Source organism: Ictalurus punctatus, chromosome 14 (genome assembly GCF_001660625.3).
Source record: "Ictalurus punctatus breed USDA103 chromosome 14, Coco_2.0, whole genome shotgun sequence".
Taxonomy (NCBI): domain Eukaryota; kingdom Metazoa; phylum Chordata; class Actinopteri; order Siluriformes; family Ictaluridae; genus Ictalurus; species Ictalurus punctatus.
The window spans coordinates 28,827,323-28,855,318 of record NC_030429.2 but is presented as its reverse complement, the minus strand read 5'-3'; the positions used below and the strand labels follow the sequence as shown (position 1 = coordinate 28,855,318).

The window sequence follows — 27,996 nt, the reverse complement described above, 5'->3', positions numbered from 1 at the left end:
GGCCTACGGGGAGGTCTCAGCGGTGGAGCCCCCACCTGAGGTCAACATGGCGATCTCAGAGCGACAGCTTGAGGTGGCTGAGGAGGCCGTCCCGCTGTCCAGCCCAGCTGAGGAGGCCGTCCCGCTGCCCTGCACAGCCGAGCAAGCTGTCCTGCTGTCCAGCCCAGCTGGGGAGGCCATCCTGCTGCCCTGCACAGCCGAGGAAGCTGTCCTGCTGTCCAGCCCAGCCGAGGAGGCCGTCCCGCTGCCCTGCACAGCCGAGGAAGCTGTCCTACTATCAAGCCCAACAGAGGAGGCAGTCCCGCTGGTCGGCACGGCCGAGGACACCGTCCTGCTGTCCAGCCCAGCTGAGGAGGTCATCATGCTGCCCTGCACAGCCGAGGAAGCCGTCCTGCTGCCCTGCCCGGCTGAGGAGGCCGTCCAGCCCTCCAGTGCCGCCGGAGGCGGCGCCCAGAATTCCAGGGGCGGCGCCCAGAGTTCCAGTGCCGCCGGGGGCGGTGCTTTGGCTTTCAACCCTGGTGGGGGTGCTGCTCCGCTCCTCTGCTGCCCGACGGAGGCTGCTTCGCTTTCTGTGGCAGCGAGAGACAGTTCGCACAGGGGTCCGGGACCCTCATTTGGAGAGGGGTTCTGTTACGCCACGGCCAGCAGAGTGCACTGTGGCACGGCTTCTGACTGGTCACGTGACGCTTTTGTTTTCGTTTGCTTCCTGCTTGAACATTAATTTAAGTCTGATCTTGTCTCTGATTTGCCCCATGTGTTCATGTTTTGGTTTGATTATGTTGACTAAACCCCTCGGTGACTGCGCACATTGAGCAGTATTATTTGGTTTATGTTTGTCATGTCAAGGAAGTGTGACGGTATGTGCTAACGTGTAGCATGCTAGCGGTCGTAGCTAGATGACCAGAGTTTGTATAGTCAGTAGAGACCACGCTCACTGTGTTCGTTTATTTGCTAAGTAATAAAGACTGTGACCTGCACCTGCATCCGCCTCCAGTCCCGTTTCGTAACACTCAGGGAGTTTTTCTCACCACCGTCGCCTCTGGCTGCTCATTAGGGATAAATTCATACATTTAACATCTATATCCTGAATTTATATATTTCTGTAACGCTGCTCTGGGACAATGTCCACTGTTAAACACGCTGTACACAAATAACACTGAACTGAATTGAATAAAGCCTTTAGAAACTTTCTTAGCCAGTAAAGAGGGGACAATGTATGCGAGGTGGGAATACACCATGGATGGGATGCGGGTCCATCACAGGGCACAATTCACACACTTATTCACACCTAGATTCAATTTAGCAAAACCAATCCTCCTACTGGCATGTTTCTGGGAGATGAGAGGAAACCTGAAGGAAACCTGTTGTGCTGGAAACTGCATTACTCAGGATCCGTCTTGACTGGAGTGTATTGGGCAGCCTCCTTCCCCAAAGCCACACAACCTGAAACAAAAGGATGTACAACAATGTATATCAACCTCAAGGTTCGATGTTTTGTGCATGCTGAGATGCTTTTCTGCTCACCACAGTTGTAAAGAGTTATATATGAATTATTATATTTTTCCTGGCAGCTGGAACCAATCTAGCCATTTACTTCTGCTCAGTTTTTGTTTTTTGCACCATTCTGTGTAAACTCTAGAGACTTTTGTGTGTGAAAATCCCAGGAGATCAGCAGTTTCTTAAATGCTCAAACCAGTCCATTTGGCACTAACATCCATGCCACAGTTAAAGTCACAGAGATCACATTTTTTCTTCATTCTCAGGTTTGATGTGAACATTATATAAAGCTCTTGACCTGCATCTGCATGATTTTATGCAGTGGTCAGCGCAGTGGTTGTTATTGTTATTACAAGCATGTCTGTATTAGATAATGGATACATAAGATCTTCTGAATGGGAAGTTCAGTTATAAATCCTTTTCAGATGGGATTATCAATAAGGGCAAAATTACTTGCTGCTACTGTTGATGTGAATTGAGTTACAACTGGAGTACAACCAGTCTTAAATATCATTTAGATGCTAAGCACACAGCTAATCCAGCCAGTGTTCTGTTCTTCTGTTTGAAGTTCTCATCACCTGAAAATCACTCAATTATGGCCCCACATGGTCAGCCTAAAGATCACCATGAGGTTACTGTGGATTGTACCACATAGAAACCATAACGATGGCTGTGGATGTTCTTCCTTGGATAGCCTTAGGACTGCAATTGTTAAGTACAATTTGCACTCAAGTCTCCATCATTGATCAGTTAATAACTTCAGTTTGATACAATAGACTTCATGTTAAATCTATAATGAATTAAAAAATAACTCTGAATCTCATATTCATAACTCATAAGCTCATGAATTTCCTGCTTACACAACTGCACTATTTGACCATGTAGTACACATTTTTGAAGGGTGTATTTATTTATATTCGCACTATCCGGTGTCACCCAGATGAGGATCGGTTTCCTAGCGTCTGGTTCCTTTTAAGGTTTCTTCCTCATAACGTCTCAGGGAGTTTTTCTTTGCCACCCTTGACTGTGTCTGCTCATTAGTGATACATTTATAAATGTACAATTTATATCCAGAATTTATGTATTTTTGTAAATCTGGATATAAATGATCTTAAACCAAAATGGATCAATTTAAGTTAAAACTTTATATATAACCCAGGGTCAATGTTTCCATCTGATACTCACCACGATCATCATGTGGTGTTTTCAGCAGTGGCTGTATTTCTTGATCAGCAGGATTGTCTTGCGGTGCAGCAGCAGAATTGTCTTGCGGTGCAGCAGCAGGTTTGTCATGTGGTGCAGCAGCAGGATTGTCTTGCAGTGCATCAGCAGGATTGTCTTGCGGTGCAGCAGTAGGATTGTCTTGTGGTGCAGCAGCAGGTTTGTCTTGTGGAATATTGTGCAATGCAGAAGTTTTAAATTTATTACTTACAAATCCATAATAAAATGTAATAAATCTATAAACCTGCATAAAAACTGTATACTATATTTATATTGCTGAAGAGTAATTAAACTGTTTATAACTACATTTTTTTTTCAGTTAAACACTTAAATTAATTGCTTTGTAAAATAAATAAATTAATTAATTAAACAGCCTTGCACAAAATTTTAAACATCCTTTAAAACTGTCAACGTGACAAACATTTCACTCCATTTTCACAGGCTGAAAAGTAATTGGACAAACTATGATAATTATAAATATTAGGATTATTTTTAATAATTGGATACAAATCCTACGCAGTCAATGTCTGCCTGAAGTCTGAAACCCATGGACATCACCAAATGCGGAGTTTCCTTCCGTGAGATGGTTTTCCAGGACTTTACTGAAGACACTTTAAGTTGCTGCCTGTTTGTGGCTCTTTCTGCCTTCAGTTTTGTTAAGTGAAAAGATGAATTAGGTTGAGATCTTTGGCCATTTAGTAACATTTAATTTCTTTGCCTTAAAAAGCTTTTGGTTTTTCAGCACCTGACTGAATCTGAGCAGAAAGTAAAGCTCTATACACCAGAATTCATCCTGCTCCTTCTCTCAGCAGTCACATCATCAATAAACATCAGTGACCCAGTTCCACCAGCATCCATTCATGCCCATGCCATAACACTTCCTCCACCATGTTTAACAGATGATGTGGTATGATTTGGATCATGAGCTGGGCTGGATTATCCTATGGGCGTTATGGGCACGGGCCGAAAATGGAAGGCAATGTCTGGTTGGGCCACACAAGATTAAAAAAGAGGCACACCACTAAACATCTACAGTGGCCTAGGCCGTTGGGAGTGTAGCGCCTGAAAGTAGCTTTTGATGCGGCCCCTGGAAAGCCAAGGAGAAGAGGTATACAGTGTGTGTGTGTGTCTTAATAATTTTGGAGCACAGAGACCATACCTCCACCCATCCAATCCAACACTTTAGGACTTTAGGGCTGCTCATGCTGCACATACCAATGCCAACTGTTACTATCAATCAGGAGTGTCAAACCCAAATTCTGCCCAGGACTTTCTGCCTCATCAGCTTTTCACAGGCCGTAATCTAAGGTCAGTTTTAAACATATTTTTTGTCTATTGATTGATGTTTCTAGGGGGGAAATGACCTTACATACTATTCAACTGTATTAACTGTTAGGTGATGATATTTATTATACAGATCAGTGAGTCACTAAAGGCCCACACGCAGAGTTGAGGAAAGGGGCTTTTCAGCTGTATTTTATGGTAATGTAATTAACACGATGTGATACATTGGTAAAATGTGCATTGAATGATTAAATAACAAAAACGTGCCATCAGCTACTACTTTCCGCATCCACCCAAAATGCGTGGGCATTTTAATTGTACAGATCACAAAACAGATGCTAAAACATCTGCATGAGCTCGTCTGGGTAAAGGTTACATCCCACAGGACAGGGGAGATGCCGTCATTGTCACAGTATACACGAACAAGGGCAACAGAAGCGACCATGGCCAAAAACACAGAGAAGAGACTATCAGTCCAGAGTGCGATTCACAGCCGCTCTAGCAAGAGTTCAAGCAGAACCTGACCCAACATGTTCGCTGCAGCACCAGCTTTTGGGACTGCAGGATGTCAACACAGTGGAACTGTCATGGTATTTTATGGTAATATTATTATGGTTAGATTAGTTGATAGATCATAAATTGAATGATTAAATAACACATTTGTTCCATCACTGCTGTTGCTGTCTGGATCTACACAAAATGCATGAGCACATCTCGCTTTAACTGTACAAATCACACAAAAGATCATGATTTTATTTAGTGTATTTCCACATATACACCCATCAGCCATAACATTAAAGCCACTGACAGGTGACGTGAAAGATATTGATTATTTAATTACAATGGCACCTGTGAGGGGCTGGGACATATTAATCAGTCAGTTCTGGAAGTTGACATGTTGGAAGCAGGAAAAATGGCCAAGTGTACGGATCTGAGTGAAAACAAGGGCCAAATTGTGATGTGTAGATAACTGTGTCAGAGCATCTCCGAAACGGCAGGTGTTGTGGGGTGTTCCCGGTGTGCAGTGGGTCATGGACACAAAGGCTCACTGATGTGCATGGGGAATGAAGGCTAGTCCGTCTGATCCGATCCCACAGAAGATCTACTGCAGCACAAACTGCTGAAGAAGTTCATGCTGGATCTGATAGAAAGGAGTCAGAACACACAGAGCATCACAGCTTGCTGCGTATGGAGCTGCGTAGCTACAGAGCGGTCAGAGTGTCCATGCTGACCCCCTGTACACCACCGAAACACCTACAGGGGGCATCAGAACTGGACCATGGAGCGATGGAAGAAGGTGGCCTGGTCTGATGAGTCACATTTTCTTTTACATCGTGTGGAGGCCGGGTGTGTGTGTGTGTGGGTGTATGGGTGTGTGTGTGTGAGTGAGAGAGAGATAGAGCAGACAATCTACATGACACATAGTATTATAATCATTATAAAAAAGAAAAAAAAAACTAGCAGCTTTATTTTCCATTTGATATCAGATACTTTCAGGTTTATAGACAAGTTGACCTATGCTGTTTGCATTGTTTTCATCACGAGAAGAGGAGAAGAGGAGAGGAAGAGAGGAAGTTCATCTTGTACCATCAATTTCACAAGTTTAACTTATTTACTTACAAAATGCATAAACGTGTTAGGAACTCAAAATCATGATTTATTAAAATAGCTCTCTCTGGTCTTTCTTTGATTTGATTGGCCATGCAAGGAGTTCTGCCTGGCAACAAGCGAACTAACGCACTGATGACTGTTGACAACTCCATCTGTGTTTACAAAGAAATGGTAATCATATAGAGGACATTTTGAAAATAAAGTTACATTTTGCTATAAAGTGTTCATTTCCCCTATGTATGGAGACTTTTGGGACACTGTATTTAAATATTCGTGAAATGAACACCAAGTTAAGTGAACTTTAGGTAATTAGGTAAGCACGCAAATTCCCTCGAGGACTAGTGGCTAGCCTGCAACGCTCTCACTGCCATGACCCAAATTTGATTCCTGTTTAGTGAACTGCAACATACACTAAATTAAAGCTGCAACAACTAATGGATAAAATGGATAATAATCGATGATGAAAATGGTTGTAATAAATCTCATTATGCATTAGTTGGTCTGTACGGCCCGGGGGAGATTTACTCATTACGTTACTTCTGTTCCGAAAACGGCTCGGAGAGTAAATAATAAAGTTGTGTCCCAAATGAAGTACTGTACACTTACACTATGCACTATGTCCCTACCGTCTAGTGTGTGGATTTTAGAACGGTAATATCTCAAATACTAGTGGGTTTTTTTTGCTTACCGGAAGTATAAGCCCCGACAGTGCATCACGTCATACGCACGCTAGCGTTAGCAAACACCCGAGTCACCGATAATGACTTTCTTCAGTTTACTTTCTGTCAGCGTTACCTTTTATTCCCAACATGACCTCAGTCTCCATCAGACGGAGGAGAAATCATCACGTGACTGAGGAAGAAAGTGTGTGACCTCCAAGTCCTCTAAGGAGATCATTTTAAACACCGCGGAAATCAAACTGATGCACGAGGATAAACTTATGTTTATATCCAGAATGCTCCGCTGTGTGTAAGGGGCGGGGAAACTGGTGCAAGCTGCTTAAAAGGTTTAGTTAAATTTAAGTTTATTGTCATTATATGTTGTATTTGTGCTTGCAGTGTAAATTCTGTCATTTATTATAACAGAAGTGACGTGTTAGTAACGAGGCCGCATTGCTGATCACGCGCTGTGTAGAAGCGCTGATACAGAGTGTAGCGCGAGTCAGATCTGTAATGTCTCATTAAAACATTATGATCAAAAATAAACACAAGTAAAATAATATTCCTAAAGACAGTGAGGAAACCACACAGTGCAGTGAAAGTGAGTTTTTAATTTTAATTTAGGACTGTAGTATAATTCGTTGCTTTTTGAGCATAAATATATAAATAAATACATAAATACTATAAAATAAATTATATATATATGTTATTTTATAGTATTTATGCATTATTTTTATGGATGCACAAAAAGCAACGAATTAAACTGCAGTCCTAAATTAAAAATATATTTTCTGGTGTGTGTGTGTGTGTGTGTGTGTGTGTGTGTGTGTGTGTGTGTGTGTGTGTGTTGGGTTCTTTTCTGTTTTGGACAAACAGTTGTGTAAAGTTTTATTCTGAAGTTTATATTTGTAACACTCAGTTTATGGATTTAATTTTAAATAAACAATAAAATGGTACTGGAAGTTCGCCCCGCCCCCATCCGATTAATCGATTAATTGAAAAATAATCGTTCAACTAATCAATTATGAAAATAATCGTTAGTTGCAGCCTTACACTAAATGAACATCAAGTTAAGTGAACTTAACAATTTAAGTACAGTCTACTGGTACATGAGCAAGTTAAGTGAACTTATATATACAAGTTACCCCTTAATTAAACTGAGGGAACGAGTTTACACAATCATTTGAGCACAGTCGACTTGTTAGAGTTTTCAGTGTTACCAGAGGTTTGCATCCTTCTGTGTTTACATTCATGATATGCCTACCTCCTCCAGAGGGTTCTTGACTTGGCTAGATGTTGTGAAAGGGTTTTTCCTCAACAATGATTATCATCATCCACTTTAGTTGTCATCTGTGGTCTTCCAGGCCTGTTGGTGTTGCTGACCTTGCAAGTGCATTCCTTCTTTTTAAGAACATAACAAACTGTTGATTTGGTCACACCTAAAGTTTTTGCTATATCTCTGATTAGTGTCTTTTGGACCACATATTGAGAGTTCCCATGAACAGCTAAGCTACCGAATGCAAATTCAACACTTGGAATCAACTCCAGACCTTTTATCTCCTTAATTTTTCATGAAATAACAAAGAAACAGTCCACAGCTGGCCATGAAACTGCTTATCAGTCAATTGTACAATTACTTTTGAGCCTGTGAAAATAACTAATTAAAGAACATTTGCTGTAATTCCTAAACAGTTAATGCAATATTTTTCTTAAACACCTTGAATTAAAGTTTAAAGTCTACACTTCAACCACCTCTTGATCACGTCATTTCAAATCAATCCATTGTGGTGGGTGTACAGAGGAAATGTATGAAAATTATCTCACTGTCCAAATACTTATGGATGTGACTGTATGTGTTCTGCAGTTTCATGCAATCTGATTTCTTTGCTGCATTTACATACGGCTACCTTTAAAAGAAAACTCCATCCAAACCTTCTGTGATAACTGAGCAAATATGCTTCAGAAATATAATCCCAAAAAGTAAACAACTCAAGATAAACATAATACAGGGCAAACACAAACAAACTTAAAACTGCAGTAAAATAAAGAATATACTGTACTCTAGAGAAAAGTCAACATGCAGTGCTACTCACCAGATCTTATTCTTTTATAAATCCAGCACAGCGCAGTCACAATCCTTCCAATCCATCCAATCCATCCAATCCATCCAATCACTGCAATCACTGCAATCACTACAATCACTACAATCGCTACTATGCACCCATCTGCCAAAGCAATGAAAGATCAAATGAACGATATTGTTCTAAAATACAGCAAAATACTACAACACTAATGAAGACTGAATTGACCCAAATAAATTCATTACACTTAAAGTCCAAATACAGTCATTTCACACCCTTCTGCTAACTAAACTCTGGCCACTGTGGTTTATTTAAATGATTAAATAGGTTATATAAATCTACATTTAGAAAAATGAACAAATCTGAGTTGAAAATAGAGAAAGTTGATCTCCAGGTCCTCTTTTGTTTTGGCAAAACACAAAGGCCAGTTAATCCCATCAGTTTAACTACACTAGAAATGACTGTTTACCCCAAAAGTTACCCCACTTATACAATTATATTATATATCCAACAAATTATGTACTGTATAATCATATTTATAAAATCACAATAAAATTAAGCATAAACCTTAAAATGTTGTCCAATTCTATATGTAAAACAATGGAAATATTGAAAATAATGGAATTTTTTTAATTTATTTTTGAGCAAAAACATTTTCCCTTTATTTTAGTGAGTTGAGTAATTTTAAATTTATGCAGCGCAACACCTTCATTAGCACAACACAATTAACACTTAACATCTGTTATCCTGGAAATAACTAGAGTGATATTACACATGCCATACAATTATTAATGGGGCTATCAATAAACCAGTGTTTCATGGTTTGAGCAAATAATATGATTATAATACCAGATATATTATATATATATATATATATATATATATATATATATATATATATATATATATATATATATATATATATATATATATATATATATATATATACACAATATGAACAGGTTTTTTCTTCAAAATATAAAAGATTTTCTACTATTAAGGAATAATTAGTTACTATCACTTAACCAAAGTGTCTACTAATTACAGACACTTTTTGTCAGAACTAACAATTAAAAACTAGTAAATTAACTTTTTCCACACCACATTTTTCTATATTATTATAATTAATACAAATAAATATTTACTAAGAACAAGAATAATTACCAACTTTTAACCATTTCAGTTACTGATGTGTTGCAGAACAGATTAAAATTATTTCTGGATTTAAATAAAGCCTTAATTACCACAGTATCATGGTTCCATTACTCAGTTATAAGTTAAAAAACTTCGCTGATGCTTACATTTCATATCTTCTGTAATAGTGCATGCTGGCGTGGCTTGCTGCTGCTGCTGTTCACTTAGTTTAGATTCTGGAGACAAAAGACAAAATTTAAAATAAGTAAGAATTCACATACAAAACACCAGACAGAAACTTACAAGCAACTTATACTAACTTGCTTATGTTAGCTGGCTATATTTAACTAACCCAGCCAGTCAGATAGATTTCTTTTATAATGCCAGGTTCAACTATCATTGTTTCCAGTAGCTAATGTAATTGGCTAAGTCAGATTCAATCTAATGGTAAATATAGGTAAATATTTACTGAATATTTTATTTACGATTAATTCATTAGTACACTATATAGTTTTAGTCATGCATATGAAAAGTATTCTCACTGCAGACTGAAAGGTGTTCACAAGCAATGCAACCAGTAGCTTTAAAATGAAAATCATTTATTATTATTTTTTTCTATTTCAAAATTACATATGACATTAAATTCAATATGCAAAAATATCATATCCATTAATTGTGTAAAACAAAGTAAAGTATCAAAAAACCATGCGTAAATTTCACATCATGTGATAATTTATATGAGAAGTTCATGTAACATTTCTTTAATAGTTAAACCATGACTGGATTGACAACAGTCACCAACCTAGCAGCCCTGATTTCTATATAACCTCCTCTACAGGTGTGCTTCACACTGATTTTAACCTTACTGGTGTACATTTACAGTCACATGATATATAAATCTCCAATATGGTCAGAATTAAAATATTAAAAATATGAAGATCACATACTTTGTTACAAAAATTCAAAAGGAAAGTTCAAAGGAGATTTAGTTTAGCTTAGAATTTTGTTCCATTATTTTATTTTTTTTGCTATATGCATTGTGTTTATTACGTTTTAACCATAATTCTGTTTATATAAAATAAAATTCAATTAAACCTGCACTGCAGGTTTCTCACAGGATTAGCATGCGCAAACTTTAGAGATAAGTGGAACAAGTGCACAGATTGAAGTTTCTGAAATAATAATATTACAGAAATACTTTGTTTAAATTTCTACTCAATTTATTTCACAGCTGTATTGCTGAATTAGAACAGAGGTTGCAACTTGTAATTCCCAGTAAAAACCACAGAAATCACTACCTCAACTTGCTATGAACAACACATGAGCTGGGGCATTGCATCAGGAATGAAGCGAGTGAACTGTGCGAGCACCACAGTGTTGTACTCTGTCTTTAGTGTCCCATTACACTGCAGCTCTATCAGCTCCATCTGAATCTGTACAGGTGCAGTTTCCACGTCGATGGCAAATGGGTTGTGAAGCAGCTCGAAATTACTTTTCTGTGCTTCAAAGTCACCAAAGCGCTGTTCGAACTCAGTGCGAAGTGCGCTCAGTTTTTCAGCAAAGTCCCTGGAGCTGAAGGTTTAAGACGCTGAGATGACTAGTTATGTCAGAATCGCCAACTCACATTTCCACTTTTCATCCCGCAGAAGTGTAGAGTCTTTTCCTTTACTGTCCAAGAACTGACAGATTTCCTCGCCCGACTCAAAAACTCTATTGAGAACTTTTCCCCGACTTAGCCACCGCACCCTTGTGTGATAAGGCAAGTCGCCAAACTCAGAATCTGTTTCCCTCATAAAAGACTGAAATTGGCGGTGATTTAACCCTTTGGCTCTGATAAAGTTTACGGCTTGCGTTACAGTGCTCATTACATGCTCCATTTTTAGGACTTTACCGCAAAGCGATTCCTGGTGTATGATACAATGATATGCTGTCAGCTCACCAGTACAGTTCTCCTCCTGCATTTTTAACTGCATCCTTCCCACTAGTCCACTTTTTTCACTGCACATCGCCGGTGCTCCATCTGTTGTAAGCCCAACAAGTTTGTCCCAAGGCAGTTTCATATCGGTGACACTTTGAAATATGCTTTCAAAAATGTCTTTTCCTGTCGTTGTCCCGTGCATTGATTTAATGTCCAATATTTCCTCTGTAACGCACAAACTGGAGTCCACTCCACGAATGAAGATGGCCAGCTGTGCAGCATCAGTCATGTCAGTACTTTCATCCACAACAAGGGAGTAAGCAACAAAGTCTTTTCCTCTTTCAATCAACTGTGTTTTCAAATCAGTGGCCATCTCACAAACCCGATCAGCAACCGTATTTCTGCTAAGGCTTACATATGCAAACATCTGCTTTTTGTCTGGACACAAGACGTCACACACTTTCATCATGCAGCTCTTCAGAAACTCTCCCTCAGTACATGGCCGGGCTGATTTGGCTCTCTCCTCTGCCACAATAAAACCTGCTTTCACAGCAGCTTCACTTTGTGATTTTGCCTTGGTGAAAAACGTCTGCTGTGATGTCAGATTCCTCTTCAACTCTTCGACCTTCTGTAGCTTCTGCTCTGCATTCAGGTTTTTCAACTTGTCCTGATGTTTTGTTTCATAGTGCCGTTTTAAATTATATTCCTTAATTACAGCCACATTAGCTCCACAAAGAAGACACACAGGTTTACGGGCAATGTCAGTAAACATGTACCCAGCCTCCCACCGGTTTTGAAAGGCTCTGTTTTCAGAATCAACTTTTCTCTTGGCCATTGTTAAGGGCTAGCTTAACTTGAAATTAGGGTTTTATACATCAACAGACGCTTGATCGATCTGACGCAATGGATGCGGGAATGATCGCAGGTAGCCTGTTGCACTGCATTATGGGATTTGTAGTTTGTGTTCATATTGCCGGGCCATTAAAAAAAGATATATAAAATGATCTCGCAGGCCGGATATAATTGTACACCGGGCCGGATGTGGCCCGTGGGCCTTGAGTTTGACACATCTGGTATAGAGGATTACGCTACGGACAACACGTTAGCGTATAGAGGATTACGCTACGGACAACACGTTAGCGTATACAGGATTGTGCTACGGATAACACGTTAGCGTATACAGGATTACGCTACGGACAACACGTTAGCGTATACAGGATTACGCTACGGACAACACGTTAGCGTATACAGGATTACGCTACGGACAACACGTTAGCATATAGAGGATTACGCTACGGACAACACGTTAGCGTATACAGGATTGTGCTACGGATAACACGTTAGCGTATACAGGATTACGCTACGGACAACACGTTAGCGTATACAGGATTACGCTACGGACAACACGTTAGCGTATACAGGATTACGCTCCGGACAACACGCTAGCGTATATAGGATTACGCTCCGGACAACACGTTAGCGTATACAGGATTACGCTACGGACAACACGTTAGCGTATACAGGATTACGCTACGGACAACACGTTAGCGTATACAGGATTACGCTACGGACAACACGTTAGCGTATAGAGGATTACGCTACGGACAACACGTTAGCGTATAGAGGATTACGCTGTGAAAATAACAGTACAAAATTTCTGATTCGCATACGTAATGGTATTCTGTGAAAACTATGTCTAAACATATTGATGTTTGGGTTTAGAAAACTGTATAAATAAGGGCGTTTCAGCTCTGGGTGTCTGATCGCATTTTGGGACGTCTCACACTGTGGGGATCTCGTGTGGTGGAACAATAAAACTTGGGCCTTGCGTTTCCTCACTCTCTGGTTCCGTGTGGTACTTTACTCTGCACCCGGGCAATTGGTTGTAAGTATACTTGATTTTGTAAATAACTTATAATAGTAACTGTGTAGTACACTGTGAGCAGTGTAAAGTTCCTTGTTTCTACTTTTAAATGAGTTTATAGCAGTATTAGCTTTAGATCAGTTAATACACAGACACCGTACTTGATTAAATCTATAACACTGATCCTTTCAAGTTCATATGTCAGTACTTAACTAGTGTAATGCATTAAAATAAGCAAGTCATGCACTATGGAATAGGTCCAAACAAGGCAGAAGATCAAGGGGGGCAAGGTGTGAGTATCCAGGGCCACTTCCACAGCATCTCACAAAGAGGTCACCCATCCCCTCCATCCTGTCACAGCCCATCAGAGATACAAGGCCAGGGCAAAAGATTTGCTTATTGTGCCTTAAAACATCAATCTAAGTATATTTTTTTTTTTAAAAGGAAAAGAAAATAAGAAAAAGAGAGACAGAGAAAATTATATACATATAAATTAATAGTAATAATACTTTTATAGAAAAAAATAATTAGGGTGATAGGCTAATCATAATAAGATGCGAGAGTCATATCTCCCTGCAGTTCTTGTCTGGTATCACACTGAAGCTAAGGAGGGTTGAGTCTGGAGAGTACCTGATTGGGAGACCTCCTGGGGAAAACTAAGGTTGCTGCTTGAAGTGGTCTTAGTGAGGCCAGCAGAGGGCACTCACCCTGTGGTCTGTTTAGGTACTAAACATACTGGGTGTAGCCCCAGTATAGTGATGGAGACACTATACTGTAAAACCAGCACTGTCTTTCAGATGAGACGTTAAACCGAGGTACTGACTCTTTGTGGTCATTAACAATCCCAGGACATTTATCGTAAAAAGCAAGGATATAACCCCAATGTCCTGCCCAAATTCCCCCATTGGCCTTTATCCATCATAATAATCCAGCTAATAATCTCCATTCCTGAATTGGCTACATTAATAGCTGGTGTGTGGTGGGCGTTCTGGCACACTATGGCTGTTGTTGCATTGTCCAGGTGGATACGCAGCACCTCCATAGCAGTAATAGTGATATTGATAACAAGAATAATTAGGGAAGTGAGCAGACACATGAACAAATAAGCAAATAATGATGTATAAACGCACACACTGTCATGATGGAGCATGAAAAGCGTTTGTCTCCGAAGCTCAAAGCACACTTGCAGGTTTTTTAATGACATTAACTTTTCACACGAGTTTTGTTATGGTTTATGTCCTGTCACCGTACCTGTATTGTCATTGGCTGTTTCCCTTACGTGTCATCATTGTATTCAGCTGTTCTGCGTTTAGTATTTACACCCCTCTTGTCTCATTGTTCAACGTGAAGTATTGTGTGTGAGTGTTACCACCAAAACAAGCCCTTATACATAATTCCTCGTGTTTTGTTTTATGGTTTTTGATCTTGTTTCTCGTTTTGTGCTTTGCCTTGCCTGTTTTATTCCCGTTTGCTGATTGCCTGATCATTTGCCTGTGTTTGACCACGACTTTGATTCAGGTTTTGGATTTGTCTGTCTGCCCCTTTTCTAATAAAACTCTTATCTGCACTTGCATCCATCTCAATCCTCCACTATATGACAGAATACTTCACCTCACCATGGATCCAGCAGGAAGACGTCACACCAGGGAAACCAAGGAAACTGCCAGATTCCTTTGATGAACTTTTGATTCAATCCATTTTCCTGAATGGACTGCCATGAAGCTCCCAGATCATTATGATGGATTTTTTGGCTATCCTGAATATTTTCTTGTGGACTGCTAGTTTTATTTTGCAAGCCTAGCAGACCCCAAGCCTGTCGAGAAGAAGTGGCTCAAGTTCATGTGGTCCCAGTTCTTCAGCCCAGCCGGCCAGTGAGCGCAGCAGGGAACTTGAAAGTGTAACTCAGTTTGTGGGACTATTTGTGCTGGTGTTTGGGAATCTAAGGCTGACCTGGAACATCTTTTGGGGTGGAGTCACCCTGGCAGATAAACCTGCCCTGCCATTCACCATCTATTATGAGCAGGCAAATTGGGTGGCCTCCACACCAGAGAACCAGTCTGAGACCCAAGAAGTGATCTCCCCTGCAGAGCTCCAGCCAGAGGTCAACGTGGTGATCTCACACCCAGAGCTCCAGTCTGAGACCCAAAAGGTGATCTCCCCGCAGAGCTCCAACTGGAGGTCAACATCTTGACTTCGGCCACGAAGCTCCAGCCTGAGACCCAAGAAGTGGTTTCACCTGCAGAGTTCCTGCCACAGGTCAACAAAGCGGCCTCATTCCCAGAGTCACAGCCAGAGGTCAATGTGGCGACCTCATCCCCAGAGTCACAGCCGGAGGTCAATGTGGCGACCTCATCCCCAGAGTCACAGTCGGAGGTCAATGTTGCGACCTCCTTCCCAGTGCTCCATCGCGAGACCCACGAGACCCAAGCCATGTTCCTGTCTGAGGTCAACCACATGGCCAACCAAATTCTGCTCATGCCCGAGTCTGCTGACACGGCCAGATGAGTTCAGCCTGCAGAGTCGGCGGAGAATGATGCTCAGCCTCCCTGCTTGGCTTAGGATGTCGCTCTGTAAAATATTTCCATCCAATGAACGAATGCCTCTCCAAAGCCAAATTTGTGTAATGTTTGGGGTAAAAATGTCCAGTTTACCTTCTCAGATGCATCCAGTTTTCAACTGAGAAATATTTATCAAGTTAAATAATCTAAGGATGTTATCTGAAGAGTACCTTTTTTTGCTGAAGCCTGATGGATCGGGATGGATTAATGTAGGGGTCATGGTATCTAATCTGGTGGCTAATGCTTTTCTAATAATTTTCAGATCTGTATTCATTAATGAGATGGGTCAGTAACTCGTGAGTTGCGTTGGGTTTTTGTTGTCTGTTGTGTCTGTCTTCAAATGTAAAGTGTTTTAGATTTGTGTTTAATTTTCTTTGTTAGTCTTTTGAATAATGGTGATAGTGTGTCCCAGAAGTATTCGTAGAATTCAGTGGGGAAACCAGGTGATTTATGATTTAGCATCTGGAGGAAGGCTTTATGAAGTTCTTCTGATGGAGAGGTATCGAGAGTGTTAGCTATTTCATTGGAGAGTTGAGGTAAGTCTAGGTTATTTCAGAATTTCTGTATTTCTCCTAGGTCTGGTTCTTGTTCTGATGAGAATAACTTATGTGCAGAAGGTGTTGTTTATTTCTAGCTGATCTTGGGTGATTTCTCCTGCTGAGTTTTTTATCAATAAGATTATTGTTTTATATTTTTTACATTGTAAAAGATTTACTAAGTATTCACCTGATTCATTGTTGTATTCAAAATTTGATATTTGAGTTGTTGTATAATAAACTTTCCTTATTCTGCATTCAGTTGTAAGATTTCTAATCTTCTACTTTGATTTTTTTTAACTGAATTAAATAGTAATGGAAAACTTGAGTCAGACTTTAGCGAGACCATATGTTCTTACCATGAACTTTGAGTGTCACTTTTCCTTCATGTACCTTCTTGTTTGAACCCTCTACCCACACTTCATATGTGTAGTTACCATGGTCACTCTTAGTGATGTTAGAAAGTTTAAGTGAACAGTTTCTCTGTGAGAACCACTCCTGTGGAATGTCTGCTCGTCCCTCAAAGGAATTTGTAACACAAACTGTCGTGTTGGTCCGCTCCAAAATAGTCTTCAGCCCAAACCTCCATTTTACACGTAAGTTCTTTCCCTCCAAATCTTCTGTGGTGCAGTTCAGCACTACATCCTCTCCAACCGATGCTTCAAATGAAAAACCTATGGAGTAATTAAACACAAACACACACACATATACATATATATATAATTATTAGAGATGCACCATTACTAAATTTCTCAGCTGATACCGATAAGCGATTATTCAGAGTGATATCGGCCAATACCGATAATTCTGCTTTTTATACCTTCTTATAAATTAATAATAATTAATTCCACAATTCTGAAAAAATACAAATAAAAACTTTATTCTCTCCATTTCAACATGTTGTTTGACAGTAACTGGTCTCATCAACACAAAACACATTACTCTAATTAACATTAACACATGAACTCAATTCTGAAGACGCTACACACCAAGTGACTGCCTACCATAAGTACATCTTCCTACAATAACAACGTTCATCATAAGCAATGTTCAATTAATAGTTCAACACCTGTAGAACATAATATAGAGACTGTGTCTGTTCCCCGAGCTATACAAATACATAGACAATTTCGGAAAGTTTGTTTTTGTAACCTAATTAACCTAAAATTAGATCATACTGAATGCACATCCAGTACCTTTAATCTGAAGCTAGGACTATTAAACATTAGATCTCTTGCATCTAAGGCTCTTATTGTTAACAAAATCATTACTGATCAGGAATGTAATTTAATGTGTTTAACGGAAACTTGGATTAAACCAAACGAGTACACCGCATTAAATGAAGCCAGTCCTCCTGGATACAGTTATGTACATCAGCCTCGTTCAACTGGTAGAGGAGGAGGTGTTGGTCTCATCCATAGTCAAAATCTAGTCGTCACACACAAACCTAGTCATAAATTTAATTCTTTTGAAATTCTTTATACCAGTATAACTTATGTAGCCACAAAAAAATAAGTCAATTCCTCTAATTATTATTTACAGACCCCCAGGACCATATACTGAATCGTCTGCGAATTTAATATTCACTTTGATAACCCAGAAGACCCTCTGAAAACAGCGGTTGTGTCCATCTTAGATGCAGTAGGGATTAATCAGAACGTAATCGGGCCTACTCATAATGGTGGTCACACTCTTGACCTCATACTAACATACGGACTAAGTATAGAAAATATTATCATTTTTCCGCAGTCTGAAGTTGTCTCAGACCATTATCTTATCTCGTTCATAATATTGATCATAATATTTCCACCTCGCCTCGCTACCGCGTAAAACGTACCTACACATCAGCTACTGCACCGAGCTTCATAAATAACCTCGCAGAAACACCAATTAGATTTGGATCACCGTCAGATCACACAGAACTCGATCAGGCGACTGAAAGCTTGGAGTCAACACTCCGCTACACGCTAGATAGAGTGGCTCCACTCAAAAGGAAAATAATTAGAGAAAAAAAATTAGCACCCTGGTATAACGATCAAACACGAACCTTAAAACAGACAACTCGACAATTAGAACGTAAATGGCGTCAAACCAAACTGGTGATATTTCAAACAGCATGGAAGGAGAGCCTACTGAAATATAGGAAATCTCTTGGCGATGCTAGAAAAATCTATTTCTCCACCTTAATAGGAGACAACAAAAACAATTCTAGATTCCTTTTCAACACAGTAGCAAAATTAACTAGGAATAAAACCCCTACAGAGAGAAACACTCAGTCATTACATAGCAGTGAAGATTTCATGACATTTTTTTTGATAAGGTTGAAAATATTAGACGTGAAATACAGGCCATTAAATTAAAACTGGACAGTACTGTAACAAACCCATTACATGACAATGTAGCAATATCAGATCACTGTTTAGAGTGTTTTGCTCCGCTTAGAGAGACCGAACTAGCTACATTAATCTCTTCAGCCAATTCATCAACTTGCATACTAGATCCCGTACCTACATGTTTGTTTAAACAGATTTGTCCAGGAGTAACTGAACCACTTCTAAATATAATCAATTCTTCCCTAAGCACTGGCTGTGTACCTAAATCACTTAAATTAGCAGTTATTAAACCCTTGATTAAAAAACCTGATCTTGACCGGTCTCAACTGTCCAGCTATAGACCAATATCAAATCTCCCCTTCATCTCTAAGATTTTAGAAAAGGTTGTAGCAAAGCAGTTATGCTCGTACTTAGATAGGAATAACATTCATGAAATGTATCAGTCAGGATTTAGACCTCATCATAGCACAGAGACAGCGTTAGTTAAAGTAGTAAATGACCTTCTACTGACCTCTGATCAGGGTTGTGTCTCGCTGCTTGTGTTACTCGACCTTAGTGCAGCTTTTGATACTATAGATCACACTATTCTCCTTGATAGATTAGAAAATGTTGTTGGTATTAAGGGAACAGTCCTCTCCTGTCTCAGGTCTTATCTGACCGATCGTTATCAGTTCGTAGATGTAAATGGTGAATTCTCCACACATACCGAGGTTAAGTTTGGAGTTCCACAGGGATCTGTTTTAGGCCCACTGCTCTTTACTTTATATATGCTACCTCTGGGCCAAATTATTGGTAAACATGGAATGATCTTCCACTGTTATGCTGATGATACACAGCTGTATGTTTCAGCGAAGGGAGAGGACAGACAGCAGCTTAGTAAAGTTGAGGATTGTGTAAAGGACATTAGACGCTGGATGTTAACTTCCTTCTACTTAATTCTGATAACACGTGTAGCTAGAAGTAATCTTTCTGATCACATGGTTACTCTGGATGGTCTTTCTGTGTCATCATGTGCAGCAGTTAAAGACCTTGGAGTGATTATTGACTCCAGCCTATCATTTGATGCTCATGTAGATAATATTACTAGGATAGTCTTCTTTCATCTCAGAAATATTTCTAAAATAAGAAACATATTGTCACTACATGATGCGGAAATACTAGTTCATGCATTTGTCACCTCTAGATTAGATTACTGTAATGCCATACTGTCTGGATGTTCCAGTAGGAGCATAAACAAACTCCAGTTAGTCCAGAATGCAGCTGCTAGAGTCCTAACTAGAACCAGAAGATACGACACATCACCCCGATCTTATCCACACTGCATTTACTCCCAGTGAAATTTCACATTGATTATAAAATACTATTATTAACCTATAAAGCACTAAACCGTCTCGTGACACAATATCTAAGCGACCTTTTGGTTTTATATAATCCGCCACGCCTACTTAGATCAAAAGATGCAGGCTATCTGACGGTACCTCGAATAGTGAAGGCTACAGCAGGGGGAAGAGCTTTCTCTTATAGAGCCCCACAGTTATGGAACAGTCTTCCTATTAGTGTTCGCGACTCAGACACAGTCTCAGTGTTTAAGTCTAGGCTTAAAACGTATTTGTGTACTCAAGCCTACCCTGACTAGACTTTCTGTTACTCTAAGCACAGTCCTAACAGTCTCTTCTCTCCCTCTCTCCTTCTGTCGAGCCACACACGAATTTATGGAGATACTAGAGATCCAGATCCTTTCTGCCTCTGGATGGAGCTCAAATCTTCTTTAATTCCAGATTGCTGGGACTACGGCTGCTCCTAACACCATACAGACTTCATATAAATCCATAATGAACTTTTTCACACTATCTGTTGTTACCCAGATGAGGATGGGTTCCCTTCTGAGTCGGGTTCCTCTCAAGGTTTCTTGCTCTTAACATCTTAGGGAGTTTTTCCTCACCACTGTCGCCACCGGCTCGCTCAATTGGGATAAATTCACACTTTTAAAATCTGTATCCCGTGTTTATATATTTCTGTAAAGCTGCTTTGAGAAAATGTCTATTGTAAAAAGCGCTATACAAATAAAATTGAATAAAATGTAATTGAATTGAACTGAAAGGCTCTCACTACAAGCAGGAACACAGTGTTGCTTTTCCACCATTCTCTATCCTTGCAGAGTTTCCATGCAGACAAGCTAAAGCTCGAAATGACCCTAGCTTTCATCTTGCCTCCAAATTAAAGTCATAGCAATGCCCGTAATATAGTCTTTCCCTACACAGCATGGTGGGGAGAAGGAAGAAATTTCTGATCTTGATGTTTCATCCAAATACAGATGTTGTTAAATGTTGTTAAAAATATGCTTGGTTAATGTATACCCAGATAGCAATCCCAGCAAATGCAGAAGAACAGCTATGCTAGATGACCTGAGTAATAAATCGCTTGCACGGTCAAATTTCCTTGATATGTTTTACATACATGGCCCTACAGTCCATAAAAATAAAAAACAAACAATGCACATGTACATAAGTATTCACACCCTTTGCCATGACACTCAAAATTGAGCTCAGGTGCATCCTGTTTCCACTGATCATCCTTGAGATGTTTCTACAACTCGACTGGAGTCCACCTGTGGTCAATTCAGTAGATTGGACATGATTTGGAAAGGCACACACCTGTCTATATAAGGTCCCACAGTTAACACTGCATGTCAGAGCACAAACCAAGCCATGAAGTCCAAGGTATTGTCTGTAGACCTCCAAGACAGGGTTGTATCGAGGCACAGATCTGGGGAAGGGTACAGAAACATTTCTGCAGCATTGAAGGTCCCAATGATCACAGTGGCCTCATCATCCGTAAATGGAAGGAGTTTGGAACCACCAGGACTCTTCCTAGAGCTGGCCTTAGTCAGGGAGGTGAGCAAAAACCCGATGGTCACTCTGACAGAGCTCCAGCGTGTCTCTGTGGAGAGAGGAGAACCTTCCATAAGAAAAACCTTCTCTGCAGCCCTTCATCAATCAGGCTCGTATGGTAGAGTGGCCAGACGGAAGCCACTCCTCAGTAAAAGGCACATGACAGCCCGCCTGGAGTTCGCCAAAAGGCACCTGAAGGACTCTCAGACCAAAGATTGAACAAAGATTGAACTCTTTGGCCTGAATGACAAGCGTCATGTCTGGAGGAAACCAGGCACCACTCAGCAACTGGCCAATACCATCCCTACAGTGAAGCATGGTGGTGGCAGCATCATGCTGTGGGGAACAGCAGGAACTGGGAGACTAGTCAGGATCGAGGGAAAGATGAATGCAGCAATGTACAGAGACGTCCTTGATGAAAACCTGCTCCAGAGCGCTCTGGACCTCAGACTGGGGTGAAGGTTCATCTTCCAACAGGACAACGACCCTAAGCACACAGCCAAGATAACGAAGGTGTGGCTACAGGACGACTCTGTGAATGTCCTTGAGTGGCCCAGCCAGAGCCCAGACTTGAACCCGATTGAACATCTCTGGAGAGATCTGAAAATAGCTGTGCACCGACGCTCCCCATCCGACCTGATGGAGCTTGAGGAGTCCTGCAAATAAGAATGGGAAAAACTCCCCAAAAACAGGTGTGCCCTGCTTGTAGCATCATTCTCAAAAAGATGCTGTAATCGGTGCCAAAGCTGCTTCTACAAAGTATTGAGCAAAGGCTGTGAATACTTATGTACATGTACTTTTTTGTTTTTTATTTTTAATAAATTTGCAAAGATTTCAAACAAACTTCTTTCACATTGTCATTATGAGGTATTGTCAGTCAAGGAAAAGTCTATATCCCCTGTGCAACACTTGTCTTTCAGCAGCAATTTTTGTAAGGATCACTTGAAAGGGATCAACAGTGAAGACATTAGCCAGTGGCAGTAAACTTACGCTTTCAGTGGAAAACCTCAGATTTCTCAGGATAATGGAGAATAAGTTCTTCCACATTTTTCCTTTACAAACAGTTGGATAGCCCCACTCCCATTTTGAAAGACATGGCAGTTTTTGCCTAATAACTGACCATATGCCATGAGTTAATTCAAGTCTCTGAGCAGAACAGTCAAGAAACATCCTGAAAAGAACGCTTACTAATATATCCATGCAGAAATTGCTAAATAGCCACCATGCAGAGCTTGCTACGCCAGTACAAGAAGACAAAGAGTACTGGAATTTGCTCTTCTTTGGAGTGTACCACCCACAAAGTGGGTGTTTTCAACACTAGTGCCAAGTTTGGTGATGTTTACCTTGCTACTGATATGCTACTATGCTGTTATGGTATGGTATCAAGACAATGACCCAGTAAAAAGGGTTTTCATCTACAGGATGAGAGTGCGTGTTTCGGAAACAGTCCCTCACTTGCAGTGGCCATCTCTGTGCTGCATAAAGTGGCTCAAGAGGGAGAAGATGATAATGGTACAGATGTGTGTACACTTTGTTGAAAGAGATTTATTTATTATCTACATGAGCATCAGATGATAGACTGGAGTCAATAATCACTCCAAGGTCTTTTACTGCTGCACATGATGAAACAGAAAGACCGTCCAGAGTTACTGTGACATCAGAAAGATTACTTCTAGCTACACGGGGTCCCAGTACAAGTTCTTCTGTCTTATCAGAATTAAGTAAAAGGAAGTTAATAAGCATCCAGTGTCTAATGTCCTTTACACATTCCTCAACTTTACTAAGCTGCTGTTTGTCGTCTGGCTTCACTGAAACACACAGCTGTGTATCATCAGCATAACAGTGGAAGATAATTCCATGTTTACGAATAATTTGACCTAGGGGTAGCATATATAAAGTAAAAAGCAGTGGGCCTAAAACAGAACCTTGTGGAGCACCAAATTTAACCTCGTTATGCATAGAGAAGTCTCCATTTACATCTACGAACTGATAACGATCGGTCAGATAAGACCTGAGACAGGAGAGGACTGTTCCCTTAATGCAACAACATTTTCTAATCTATCAAGGAGAATAGTGTGATCTATAGTATCAAAAGCTGCACTAAGGTCGAGTAACACAAGCAGCGAGACACAACCCTGATCAGAGGTCAGTAGAAGGTCATTTACTACTTTAACTAACGCTGTCTCTGTGCTATGATGAGGTCTAAATCCTGACTAATACATTTCATGAATCTTATTCCTCTGTAGAAAATGACTGCATAGGGTGCAGTCAAATCGTCTTGAGTCAAGGAATCAGAGAGAAAAGAATCTTGTTTCTAGCCCTTACAATTCAAAAGTTATTAGCATAAACATGAGCGCAAATTTGAGCTGTTGGTGGCACTAGAGGATTTGAGATAAAGACTCCAAAATTGCTCTGCTTAATTTTGAGACTGTCCTTATATTGGTGTGACAATTTTTTAAAAATAAATTTCCCACAAGCAGTTCTATGGACTGCGATAGACTCAAGAGAAGAAGAAGAAGAAGAATGGATACAATAGGTGCCTAAGCACTTCGATGCTTGGCCCCTAGTAACAAGCTATAGTAGTTGAGTAAAACTGCTCTGGATTCAGTTTCTGAGTGTCTGCTGCAGCTCTGAGCGCTCTGAGAGTCTGACTGGAGCTGATATGTTTAAGTCTGAGATATCAGTCATGTTCATTACTATTTCAGTGATCAGCAGATGGTTACAAGGTTCCACACGATTCAGAAAATCTCCCAATCCTCATGTAAAAGCTGTGTGTGTGTGTGTGTGTGTGTGTGTGTGGGGGGGGGGGGGGGGGGGGGGCTATATTTACCCCCAGAGACACACGGCATCAGGGCGGGTCTCAAAACGATGCGTTAAAATTCTGTTCTCCAGTGAGCATTAATATTTATTCCCATGAAAACTACTTGAATCTGCTAAAGAAGATAACAGAAGCTGTGTTCACTGGATTTCTATCAGTGCTGTGTCTGGGCTTCAGCACTTTCACTTTCAACAAAAGTGATGAATTGTATGTCATATCACAGCAAACCAGCAACTCCATTTCCCAGAATGCACCACCAACTACAAACATGGCCGCAGACAACTACACTTCACACACACACACACACACACACACACACACACACACACACACGCACACACACACACACACACACACACACACACACACACACACGTTCACACTCACTCACTCACTCCATGCTATATAAGAGACTTTTTGAACACTATGTGTTTGTGAAGTATGCACTCATTGACCTGTTCTCTGTCTGTACCAAGCCTTGACGTTGTGTTTGTTTTCCTGGTTTTGACATTGCTCTCATTTACGATCTTGTTTCTCTGCCTAGCCTTGTTTTGTCTGTTTGCCTGATCGCCTGACCTCTGCCTGTTTAAAGTTGTGGATTTTTGCATTAGCCTTTGGGACTTGTTTTTGTATTAAACTACCTAACCTGCAGTGGCTTCTGTCCGTGCTTCCTTTACGTGACACTATAGATAATGTAAAATACATCTCATTTAATGACATGTTAGGAGAGACTTGGCTTCATGTGTAGTCTTAAAGCAATTGCCTCTGCTCTGACCCTGGCTCTTCTGTGGCAGACGTTATTATTATTATTATTATTATTATTATTGTTATTATTGAACACAAATCGTGCTGTCATAATTTCAAAATGTTCTTCATGTAAAAATATGTTAATTTTTATCTGAACTGAAACTGTTGTCTTTATGTAAGAGACAGATTCATCCTCCATCTTTTGTTAAGATAACAGTAACTTAAGGTAAGGTAACTTCAAGTGCTAATAGCAATTTGATGTTAGAAGTACTTACTGGGATAAGCATTAGCAAGTATCCAGAGGAGATGAAAAAAGGTCCCACTGCAGTGCCTGGAGAATGGAGGAGAGTAGATGTAAAATGTTGTTAAGCATTATAAAGTACTTATGTTGCAAACTAGGCATCTTATGGAAACTTATCCCCAGGACATGCCCTTCTCCAACACCTTAGCTAACTTAATGGTTATTTAAAAAGACAATTTTCAGAGACGTCATTTTCATCTCTGCAAGATGGCCCTTAAGGGGCTCTAGCACAACGGGGAATCAGCACTGGCACATGAGTTGCTCTCTGTGATGCAAGATTTCATTCATGTCAGATAGTCATTCAACCGTGTGCCACCCTGATGGTTTATATTATGTATCTGACCCTCAGGACAATGTCTGAGCAGACCCACACATGAGAAGAACCAGTAAGAAGAACCTTTGAGCCAGATGCAGTAATTCGTGCAAAAGTATTAAAGCCCCGACCAAGTATTGAGTGCATAAATGATACTTTTCAGAAGGTCGACATTTCTGTATTATAAATTCTATATTCTGATATGTTGAGATACTGGATTTTTTTATTTTATTTCCATGAGCTCAGAGCTCCAGCAGAAAGTCAAGTTCCTGCTAGAGGTCAATGAGGAGACCTCCCAAGCCAAGTTCCTGTCCAAAGTCGAAAAGACAGCCTCTGGAGCCAAGTTCCTGTCCGAGGTTGAAGAGACGACCTCTCAAGTCCAGTTTCTGTCCGAGGTCGACGATGCAACCTCCCACGCCAAGTCCCAGTCTGTTGACATGACCAACCAAGTTCTCCTCATGCCTGAAACCAACATAACGACCAACCAGGCTCTGCTCACGCATGACGTCAACATTACAACCAACCAGGTTTTGCTCGTGCCAGAGTCTGTTGACATGACCAACCAAGATCTACTCATGCCTGAAGCTGACGTCAGGGCTAACCAGGCACTGCTCACGCTTGAAACCGATATCACAACCAATCAAGTTCTGATCACACCTGTGTCTGCTGACCCAGACAACCAAGATCTCCTCAAGCCTGAAGCCGACGCCATGACCAACCAAGTCTGGTGACATGGACGACCAAGTTCTGCGCACACCCGAGTCTGCTGACACAGATGACCAAGTGCTGATCAAGACCGCGTCTGTTGTCATGGACAACCAAGCTCTGCTCATGCCCTAGTCTGATGACCTGGCCAACCATGTTCTGCTCAGGCTTGAGTCTGTTAACACAGCCAACCAAGTTCAGCCTGCAGAATCGATGGAGGATGACGCTCCGCCTTTGTGCTCCGCCTTCTTGCTCCGCTGTGGGGATGCTCAGTCTCCCGGTTCATGTAAAGACATTTTGTCCAGAGGTCCTGCACCACCAGGAGAGGGAGTGTATTTTGGGAGTGTATTTTGGGGAGGGGATTTTGTCATGTCACAGCAAACCAGTGACTACATCTCTCATCCTGCACTGCGGCCTACAAACATGGCCGCCATGGACTACACTTCCCCCACACACACATTCACCTTCTCTGGAACTCCAATTACACACACCTGCACCCAATCTCACACACAATCACAAACACAGCATATAAGAGACTTTGTGAGCATTTAGACTTTGTGAAATATATGCTCAGCTGCGTAGTCTCTGTCGTTGTCCAAGCCTTATATTCATGTTTGCCATTCTGTTATTTGACCTTTATTTGCTCTATTGACTTTGATTCTCTGCTTTGCCTAGTTTTCCCTGTTTGCCTGACCTCTGCCTGTCTTTTGACTACGGATTTCTGATTTATCCTTGGACTTTGTTGTTATTACACTGCAAAACCTGCACTTGCTTCAGTCTCAGCTTCCATTTCGTGACGGCATTGATTCTCCAAAACACATGGCGCACAAAATTGTCCAATCCACAAACATACACTGCAGGTTACTCCAGGTTGAACACAGAAATAAAAACAACAGTCCAAAGTATATAAAATGGCACCACCACATCAAAACCGTAGGGGCAGTTAAATACACTAACAAAAACAAATAAAATGGTTACAGGAGTTTGAAGCAAAACATGCCAGTGTACCCCGTCAACCAGAACCAGCGTACAATCGTAAAAGGAAAGCTGAACATGTTTTAACCATTACAAAAATGATTTATACTTACATTTCTTCTCTCGTTGGGCTGTCCCAGCGTGCAACTCTTCTAACCTGTGTTTTACACTTCTCTCTTGGTCTGTCTCACTCCTCTCATTTGTCTGTCTCCTCCTCTACTTTTTTCCAATTTTTTTTTCTTTCGTCACTTCGTCATTTCGTTTCAATTTCACTTTTTAGCTACATGAAGCTTGTCGTACCTCTACCATATTGAGTTGAAGCCATGAACACAATTTCCCATGATCATCAGGAAATCATATCATAAATGGAAATCAATAATTACACAAGCTTCATTTCTCAAGATCCTAACAAACTAACAAACTACAAACCTTATTATCTGATTCATCACATGACTAGCGTCTCCTTCACAGTCCCCTGTTTAATTCACCACACCCGTTTCCATTCACACTAATAAATAAATAACCAACCTGTTCTTCCAGCTGAGTCACT

The 27,996-nt window shown here is 40.5% G+C and overlaps 2 long non-coding RNA genes and 1 pseudogene across 2 annotated transcripts; all 3 read right to left on the bottom strand.

Annotated features, from left to right (window-relative positions):
• Positions 1 to 692: 692 nt before the first annotated feature.
• On the bottom strand, positions 693 to 8,436 carry LOC124628893 (uncharacterized). The gene is made up of 3 exons (XR_006983671.2): positions 8,366 to 8,436; positions 2,683 to 2,883; positions 693 to 1,443 (listed from the first exon to the last, which is right to left on the bottom strand). It is a non-coding gene; the product is annotated as an uncharacterized LOC124628893 (long non-coding RNA).
• A 2,264-nt stretch (positions 8,437 to 10,700) lies between these two features.
• On the bottom strand, positions 10,701 to 12,326 carry LOC108274820 (general transcription factor II-I repeat domain-containing protein 2-like; annotated as a pseudogene).
• Positions 12,327 to 16,728: 4,402 nt separating this feature from the next.
• On the bottom strand, positions 16,729 to 27,943 carry LOC108274844 (uncharacterized). The gene is made up of 3 exons (XR_006983670.2): positions 27,560 to 27,943; positions 25,428 to 25,483; positions 16,729 to 17,037 (listed from the first exon to the last, which is right to left on the bottom strand). It is a non-coding gene; the product is annotated as an uncharacterized LOC108274844 (long non-coding RNA).
• Positions 27,944 to 27,996: the final 53 nt, after the last annotated feature.